The sequence below is a fragment of the Phyllostomus hastatus genome, unplaced genomic scaffold (genome assembly GCF_019186645.2).
Source record: "Phyllostomus hastatus isolate PE091 unplaced genomic scaffold, TTU_PhHast_1.1 phas_contig_29, whole genome shotgun sequence".
In the NCBI taxonomy this organism is placed as follows: Eukaryota; Metazoa; Chordata; class Mammalia; order Chiroptera; family Phyllostomidae; genus Phyllostomus; species Phyllostomus hastatus.
Genome location: NW_025333835.1, coordinates 10,241,466 through 10,251,434, shown reverse-complemented (window position 1 = coordinate 10,251,434; position 9,969 = coordinate 10,241,466). Strand labels below are relative to the sequence as shown.

The 9,969-nt window shown below is 33.9% G+C and overlaps 1 non-coding gene across 1 annotated transcript; it reads left to right on the top strand.

Moving 5' to 3' along the window:
- The first annotated feature begins 3,994 nt into the window (after positions 1 to 3,994).
- LOC123818952 lies at positions 3,995 to 4,128 on the top strand. The gene has a single exon (XR_006785730.1). It is a non-coding gene; the product is annotated as a U11 spliceosomal RNA (small nuclear RNA).
- Positions 4,129 to 9,969: the final 5,841 nt, after the last annotated feature.

The following is a 9,969-nucleotide window of genomic DNA, read 5'->3' as shown; positions in this document are numbered from 1 at the left end:
CCATCCCCCCAAAATTTATTAAGATAATAAAAACTTAAATAATATTTGTTATAATGGCATACTTTGCCATATATACCAAAAATAACATGGAAGGCCAAAGTTAAGTGTAAAATTCTTGGATTAATTCATTGTCTCAATATGGGTCTTTTGTGCTGGTCTCAGTTTATCAATAGTCAAAACTGTGAATTTGGGTTTCATACTTATTAAAATGGCAAGATAACCTTCAGCAGTAATCATCAAGAGACTTTGAAAAGACACAGGTTTATTACATATAAGATCCAAAATTGCACAGTAACCCCCTACCTCAGGCCACACAGTTAGGTTATGGGGGTAAAGAGATGGAGCAAGAGAGAGGCCTGGGATTCTTCTTATATTGAGGGCCAGGGCAGGGGTCTGTGGGTCTTCCAGCTCATTATTTATTGGTAATTTCAAATATCAGAGTGGGAATTTAAAGCTCAGGAAGAAAAACAAACAAATAGCCCAAAGTGTCGGTTATCAAAATCATCCAAGGTCTCTAAAACAAAAGAGCCTCACATTACAAAATAAGAAAAAAAGAAAAAAACCTATCAGGTCATACATTACAAGGGGTATTTGAGGCATGTCCCCTAGACTGTAGCAGATGATCTCTCTTTCCACTATAGGCTTCTTCCTACTAAAAAAAAGTGCTTCCCTTTCATGAGTTTGGATATCCCTGAATAGAAGTACAAACTCTATATTCTCTGCAAAGAATCATTTCTTGGTTGTCTTATGGAGATTACACTGAGGAAAAGTCTTAGGTTGAATGTTTCTTGGGAAAGTTTGACAGAATATTGTGACATTCTAAATCCCTGAAACAGGGTTTAGGGGGGCTGCGTGGATTCCATTTGGACATGTGCCCTTGATTGTGCAAACTGAGGAGCTGATTAGTCAGACAAGAAGTAATTATGGCCCTCAAGGTCTTCTTTAAAAATTTATTGGGGTAACATTGGTTAATACAATTAAATAGGTTTCAGGGGTATAATTTTATGATACATCATCTGCATCGTATTGTGTATTTACCACCCTAAGTCAAGTCTCCTTCGATCACATTTATCTCCCCTTTATTCTCTTTACCTTCTACCCGCCCACTTTCCCTCTGGTAATCACCGCACTTTTGTCTGTGTCTGTGTTTTTGTTTTGTTTTTCTTTACTTACAAGTAGTGCCTCATATTGAAATCTGTTATGGTTGTCATTTTTCCCATACTTGAGACTTGCATATCCAAAGGACAGCTTTACATCTGTACCTGGATGCCCAGTACTCATCTCAAACTCAAAACTCTTCAAGGTCTCTCCTTACATCTGGGTAGTAAAAGTCAAGGTTCTGAAAACAGCTCACTGAACCCCAAGGGACTTGGCTCCTCTCTTACTTGTTACATTGCATTTCTCTCCCCTCACTCACTGACTTCCATGCATAATAGTATTCTTAAAGCTTCTGAAGTCACCAGATGTATTTTTGCCATAGTGCCCTTGCTTTACCTGCTTACTATGCCTAAATTATGAGAAACACAAAGAAGCAAGGGAAAAAAACTCAACTCTTTATAAAAAGATAATTAACAGAATCAAATTCTGAAATGATCTAGAAGTTGGAGTTATCACATAGAAACTTCAAACCAATTATGTTTGTTATGTTTTAAGACACTCTAGAAAAGTTGGATAACTTGCAATAACAGCTGGAGGAGTTTAGCAGAAAGATATTTTTTAAAAAGTCAAATGCTAGAATTAAAAACAAACACATGATTTTAAACATTACAAGCTATTTCTTTGGACATAATAGAAGATTGTGCTCAGGTGAGGAAGATGATACATGAATTGAAAAACAAGCCTATAAAAATTATCCAAACCAAAATGTGGAAAAGAAAGTGAGAAAAATTTGATGCATACCATACAAGAGCTATTGGATGACACCAAATGATCTAATGCACATAAAATTAAAAATTGAGAAGGCAGAGAAGATGAGACAAAATTTTCATTACTTAAAAATTAGATTGAAATGTTTCCAAATTATTGAAAGACAAAAAGGACATACTCAAAATCTCAGATCCAAAGACATAATGAAACACACAATCAGGAACATCATAGCCAAAATTAATTTTAAAACTCTGAGCTATTTTTTAAAGTTTTTTTATTTGACATTTGATTCACAATATTCAGTTTGTTTCAGAATGTATTTATTGACCAAGATGGGTAAAATAAGCATGCATGCTAAAATTACATGATTATCTCTTAACTATCGACGGGACAAAAGATAAATGCAAATTATCAGACCAATATTTGCTGTCATTCTTCTAATACATTATTTTTAATATTCATAACATTAATAATATCTAAACAAACTCATAGAAAAACAAAGCCACATTTAGCAAGATGATATTATTTAGTTATAAAAAATTTTTGAACCATTTGTATATGGTTCATTTATTTGGTGAGAACTTTGGGATGCAACTTTTATAGCTTTTCATTAATCACAATTATCTTCAGCCATATAATCAACTATAAAAAAAGAAAAATGCATACAGGATAAAGTTACTATAAAAAATAATCCCTTTATTGAAGATCTTTTGGAAGAGTGTATGCCATTCATTTCTCTTTCAGTATGCACTAATAGGCAGGAGACATAACATTGACACTGAGTGTTTTCAAATTATCTGCCATGTTTGGATCTTCTATACTAACATGATGGACAGTACAATACTAAATACATTTTCAAAACAAAATTAGGTATGTACATAGCAGTTTTCTGTCAATGTACACTTCTAAGTATGACAGTTTTAATCTTTAATCTTCTAATCTTTTCAGAGATCCTGTCACAGAAAATGACCTTCACAACTCACTTTTTCAAAAGTAGTAAAGACAGTTAAACTTAAGTATTTCATATTATAAGAGATTAGATAATAAGGGAAGTTAAATAATCAGGTCAGTCAATCTCTTAAGTGTTGATATTTTCTCCTCTACCATCTTTAATGAAACAATATTTTGATGGACCCTTACACATTAATCATAAAAAGAATATTTATTAAAATTTAATTAATGTTTGGAGTAATTTTACTCCAAATAATTAAATAATGAATATTTTTTAAAAAATACCTTTCTCGATATATCATTAACATACTTAAAATTTCTTATAAAATATTATTGAAATAAAAAGTGGATTGTTTATAACAGTATTTTAAATGGCCTGATATGAGATCCAAATTTGTTCAGTTCCCAGGCCATATTCTAGTTAGTTTGAAGCTACTCTGTTGTAAAAATTTTATTAATAGTTCAGTCAATCTTGGTAAGTTATCAAACACTCCTGAATTTTCCAACAATTAATTTCTATAACTGGAGTATCTAAACTAAAGAGCAGCTTAAGTTTTTTGAAACTATAGATTATTGTTTTTAAGATTTAATTTATTTTTTTAGAGGTGAAGGGAAGGAGAAAGAGGAAAGAAACATCAATGTGTGGTTGCCTCTCCAGTGCCCCCTACTGGGGACCTGGCCCTCAACCTAGGCATGTGCCTTGACTGGGAATTGAACTGGTAACCCTGTGGTTTGCAGGCTGGCAATCAATCCACTGAGCCACACCAGTTAGGGCAGAAACTATAGATTATTTATAACAGTCATAGTCTTATTATAATTCAAATTTATTTCCAAAAAGATTATTTCAGCAATGAAGAGAGCATATATATAAAAAACTATATAATAGTTTAATTTAAATAATATGCTTAATTATAATAAAGAATCATTCTACTCATTATCACTAGAGAAATAAGGAATGCTCTTGTCATATGAAATACTGACATTAGTATCAATATGTATGTAAGACAAGTATTTCTTCCCTCGTATAATAAATTTTAATTTTTTGCACATTCTTGAAAACATTTTTTGAATTATCTCATTGGCATTTATATCATTAAGGCCTATTTGTATATTTAATAAAATCAACCCTCTTGGTTATTTTTTCCCCTGAATTGGCACCTTAAAAAAAAACATTTAAAAAAAGGGCTTCTGTTGTGAGTGGCACACGTAGGGCAGCTTGATTGCTCTATGTGCAGAATTGACATCAAGAGATTTTGGAAGCATAATTTTTTGGTACCTGTGCAGCTAGTGATCATAGGTCCTGGTGCCCTTGACATACTAAACAAAACAAAACAAACAAACAAACAAAAAACACTTATTTAAATAGTATACACATTATTTGATAATGTGTATACTATTAGTATATACTAATGTATATACTAATGTGTATACTACTATGTGTATGAGTAGGATACACATTATTTGATAATGTGTATCCTACTCATTCTCTCAATGTTGTTTTTCAGCAAAAATGATATATTTCAAAGATATTATAACTGACAATTAAATTTGAATTAACAGCAAGATTATTGTTAACATGAAACTACATTTTTTGTACTTTATTGTATTTCTCCATTATCATTTAGTTCTTTTTAAAAATTTTTTAAAATTTATTTTTATTCTTAGTCATGTACAATTGTTTCCATTTTCAACCCATCAGGCCCCCTGACTCGCCCATCCCTGAATCCTGCTCTTGAACCTACTCCCTTTGGCTTTGTCCTTGTGTCTTTTTTAAAAGTGTATTTTATTAATTATGCTATTTTAGTTATCCCATTTTCCTCCATTTATTCCCCTCCACCCTGCAGCCCTCCACCCACCAGAATTCCCCCCATTTTGTTCATGTCCATGGGTTATACATATAAGTTCTTTGGCTTCTATATTTCCTATACTATTTTTAATGTGTTTTTTTAAGGATTTTATTTATTTTTTGACAGAGGAAAAGGGAGGGAGAAAGAGAGGGAGAGAAACATTAATGTATGGTTGCTTCTCACACGCCCCCACTGGGGACCTGTCCTGCAACCCAGACATGTGCTCTCACTGGGAATCGAACCAGCAACACTTCAGTTCACAGCCCGTGCTCGATCCACTGAGCTACACCAGCCAGGACTATTTCCTATACTATTCTTAACACTCCCCTCCCATCTATTCTGTAGACCATTTATTGTTCTTATTCCCTATTCTATTTCTCCATTCTACCTGCTGATACCCTCTAGGTGATCTCCATTTGTGTGATTCTGTTCATGTTCTAGTTGTTTGCTTAGTTTGTTTGTGTGGTTTTTTTTTTTAGGTTCCATTGTCGATAGTTATAATTTTACTGTTCATATTTTTGATCTTCTTTTTTTAGGTCAGTCCCTTTAACATTTCATATTATAAAGGTTTTGTGATGATGAACTCCTTTAGCTTAACAAAATCTGGAAAGTACTTTATCAGCCCTTCCATTCTAAATGATAGCTTTTCTAGATAGAGTAATCTTGGATAGAGGTCCTTGTGTTTCATGATTTTGAATACTTCTTTCCAGTCCCTGCTTGCCTTCAAAATTTCTTTTGAGATAATCAGCAGATCATCTTATGGGAACTCCTTTGTAGGTAACTGTCTTCTTTTCTCTTGCTGCTTTTAAGATTCTCTCGTAATCTTTAATCTTATGTAATGTAATTATAATGTGCCTTGGTGTGTGCTTCCTTGGGTCTAACTTCTTTGGGACTCTCTGAGCTTCCTGGATTTCCTGGAAGTCTATTTCCTTTGTAAGATTGGGAAAATTCTCCTTCATTTTGTTTTCAAGTAAGTTTTTAATGTCTTGCTCTTCCTCTTTTCCCTCTGGCACCCCTATGATTCAGATGTTGGAACATTTAAAGTTGTCCTAGAGATTCCTAAGCCTCTACTCAGTTTTTTTGAGTTCTCCTTTCTTCATTCTATTCTGGTTGGATGTTTATTTCTTCCTTCTGGTCCAAACTGTGGTTTAGAGTCCTGGTTTCCTCCTGTCACTGTTGGTTTCCAGTGCATTTTCCTTTATTTGACTTTTCATAGCCTTCATGTTTTATTTTGCAATCATACTCAACCATTTCTGTGAACATCCTAATTATCAGTGCTTTGAACTGTGCATCTGATAGGTTATCCATCTCTTGTATTTTTTCTGGAGCTTCAATCTATTCTTTCATTTGGGTCATTATTTTTTTTTTGTCTCAGTGCACCCATTACATAGTAAGGTGAGGAGTCTCAGATATTTGCAATATTTGCCAGGGTGGGGCATCCCATATACCTGCATTGTGGCTCTGTATGTGGGGGAGGGGTCTCAAAGGAAACAGGGTGGCTTGCTCAGTTCTTGGCTGGCTTTTAGTCACTTCATCTGCTACCCACAAACAAATTATGCCCTTCTGGTGCTGATTCCCAGGTGGGTGGTTTTGTGCACATTCTAGGCCCCTGTGGGTCTCTCCAGTGAACTCTCCTGTGAGGCTGGGGGTTTCTCCTGCTGCCACAACACCCTCAGGTTTTTGTCAGTCAGAAGTTTTGAGGTTTTATTTCCCCCTGCTGGAACCCTGGGTTTCTCTGTCTGTCTCCAACCACAGTTGTCCCTCTTGGCTTAATGGCACAGAAATGTGGGATGGACTACAGGTACCACCTCACCCAGTCTGCCATTTGCCACCCACCCCTCTATGCCAGCAGCTGCCTTGCTGCAAATCTTCTCAACCCTGGCTGCTTGTCTCCAGTCAAGATGAATATTTTTTCTTTAACTCCTTGGTTGTCAGACTTCCATGCCGTTTGGTTTGCTGGCAGTTCTGGTTGTTGTTTTATTTGTTTGTTTGTTTGTTTGTTTTTAAATTTGTTGTTGCCCTTCTTTTCATTTGGCAAGGAGGCATAGTGCATTTATCTACACCTCCATTTTGTCTGGATGTTTCCCATTTAGTTCTTTTCCTCCCCACCCCCTGCCATCACCACACTGTTGTCCATGTCCATGAGTCCTTTTTCCTTTTTGCTCAATCCCTCCACCCCTAACCTCCCCACCACCATAGCTGTCATTCTACTCTCTATCTATGAATCTGATCTCTATTGTGCTTGTTTAGTTTGTTGAATAGATTTCACATATGAGTGAAATCATATGGTTTTGTCTTTCACTGATAGCCTTATTTCACTTAACATAATGTTCTCCAGGTCCATCCATACTATCACAAAGGGTACAATTTTCTTTTTTTTACACTGCCAAGTGGTATTCCATTGTATAAATATCCTGTAGCCATTTTATCCACTCATCTACTGATATACACTTGGACTGCTTCCATAGCTTGGTGATTATAAATAATGCTACTACAAACATAGGGGTTCTTATGTTCTTTCAAATTAGGGTTTTGAGTTCCTTCATATGTATTCCCAGAAAGGGGGGTTACTGGGTCAAAAGTCATATCCATTTTTAATTTTTTGAGGTATCTCCATACTGCTTCCCACAGTAGCTGCACTAAATTTCATATCCACCAAAAGTACAAAATAGTTCCCCTTTCTCTACATCCTTGCTGACACTTCTGTTTGGTTATTTATTGATGATAACCATCGTGACAGGTATGAAATGATATCTCATTGTGATTTTAATTTGCATTTCTCTCATGATTAGTGACATTGAGCATTATTTCATATGTCTGTTTGCCATCTGTATATACTCTTTGGAGAAATGTGTATTCAGGTCCTTTGCTCATTTTTTAATTGGGTTGTTTGCTTTTGTTTTGTTATTGAGTTTTGAAACCTAGTATTTTAAATTGAAATTATTATACTCTGCTGTATTATGGTGAAATATTTTGATCAAAGTCTTTGTTCTAATTTTTGTTTGAGTGGGTCTATTTCAGTCATTTTCTTAATCCTAAGGCATGAACTTTATTCTCGAGTGTCGCCTCTTATTTTTAAAGTATGAGTCTTCCTCAGACTGAATTAAATATTTGAAATGCTCAGACCAATCTCCACAGTGGCCTTCCACATGTCTCTCAGGATTGTTTGACTCTTTGTCTGCTTTCACCTCTGAGCTTCTCTCTTTGTGTGTCTTGATTGTTCATCCCAGGCCTTTGCAAATGAAACATGGTAAAATCTCATTCAGATTTCTGAGCCTTAACACAGCAGCCCTTTCCTACTTCTGATTTCCAAGATAGCAAATTCTAGCCACTTCACCAGTTCTAAATGGAATCTTGGCCTTCACCCCAAGTGAGCACACTTTGTGCACCATTCCTATACTGACATTGAGAAAGTAGTCCAGAATTAAAGTTGGTATGACCGTTAAAATAAATTCATGCATTTCCATCTTCTCAATGATCACAGTTGTTTAAGGCCTAAAAACACTTAATCTGATACACTATATAGTTTTTATATTTATAAGTTTGATACCCTTTAGTCACATAGTAGAAGTGGAACCAAAACTATATTACCTTCAGGTAATTTTTATCCTATTAGTTTACCTAAAAATATTGAAGTATATATGGTATATTCTATTGTATTATATAGAATATCTTAAGAATATCATCATTGATATGAATATAACTACCTATATGTTTTAGAGTTTGCATATTAGAATAATTTAAATTTTATTTAATTTACTCAATTAATTTATAGCTACTTTAAAGTAAAATATAATTTTCTTTAAAAATACTTTATGTCAAAAAAGAACACTAAAGAATATGAATATGAATATGAAAACAGCCGTGTTTATATTTGTATATGTTTTAACAATAAAAGTGTTTTCTCTAAGGGAGATAAGAATTACTCTTATTAGGTTTCTTTGTTACCTTGGACAACTTTTTAAATTATCTGATGTTTAGTTTCATCATATGTGAATATAAATGATATTCTTTATTTCATTATGAAGAAATTTGCTAAATCAATCAAATTTAACTATTTTTAGAAAAGTTTGTGTGCTTTGTTGTTGCCAAAGCAATGCTTTATTTCCAATGCTTTTTTAAGTATAAACTTAGAGTACACATTTATTAAAACCTTTTAATTTATAAAATAAATATTTTACCCATTTGAGTAGTGTACATATGAGTGCTCATTGTTTGATTAGTAAATACAATATATGATAAAGTTTTATATTTTTATTAAAAATGTGCCAAGAAGTCAAATAATAATGTCAAAGTCATTGATTACTGAGGAATATTTACTAGGGTTAAGTAATAATATCTGCTAATAGCCTAATTTAAAATAATATAAAAATACAGTAAAGGATATAATATTTTCATAAAAGTGTATTTTAAAATATCTCAATTGGAGTTTTTAAATTATTGTTTTAGCTGCTACTGTTGTTCCCACTTTTCTACCCTTCCCCTTTCACCAAGGCCCAACCTCTCCACATCCCTAGCCAGTCCCCACATTGTCCATGTCCATGGCTGGTGCTTAAATGTTCTTTGGCTTCCCTATCTTTCATTCCATGTCCCCTTCCTTTCTAGCAGCTGTCAGTATGTTCTATGTATCTAAGCTTCGGTTACTATCTTGTTTGTTAATGTGTTGTGTTCATCAAATTCCACATGTAAATGAGATCATGTGGCATTTTTCTTTCACTGACCGTCTTAATTCACTTAGCATGACTTTCTTCAGGTTCATCTATACTGTTGAAAAACGTAAGAGTTTCTTCTTTTCTTCTGTTTCATAGTATTCCATTGTGTAAGTGTACCACCACTTTTTTATCCAGTCATTCAATGTTGGGCACGTAGGCTCTTTCCAAATCTTGGCTATAGTAAAGGGCACTGATGTGAACACGAGGGTGCATGAATTTTATTTATTTACATATTTTATCCTCTAAGATTTTTTTAAAATTAGACTTCATTACAACATATATCTATACTACCATAAAAGGCATTCATATTATGTTTAGATTGATTTGTTTTAAAAATGTACCTATTCATACAAAGTGGAATATTTCTTTCAGACCAAATAGTTGTTTTATGCTCTTTACCAGCTAAGTCTCGGTTCCTGGCCCTAAGCAACCACTACTTTTGATTTGGTCACTATAAATTAGTTTTGAAAGTTCTAGTCTTTTTTGCCTGCCTTCTTTTGCTGTATGTATAAATACATATATACAAAGTCTGTCCAAAAAACTCCAACCATTGTTAATATAATGAGAATGGTTTGTGTGGCATTGATGTAACC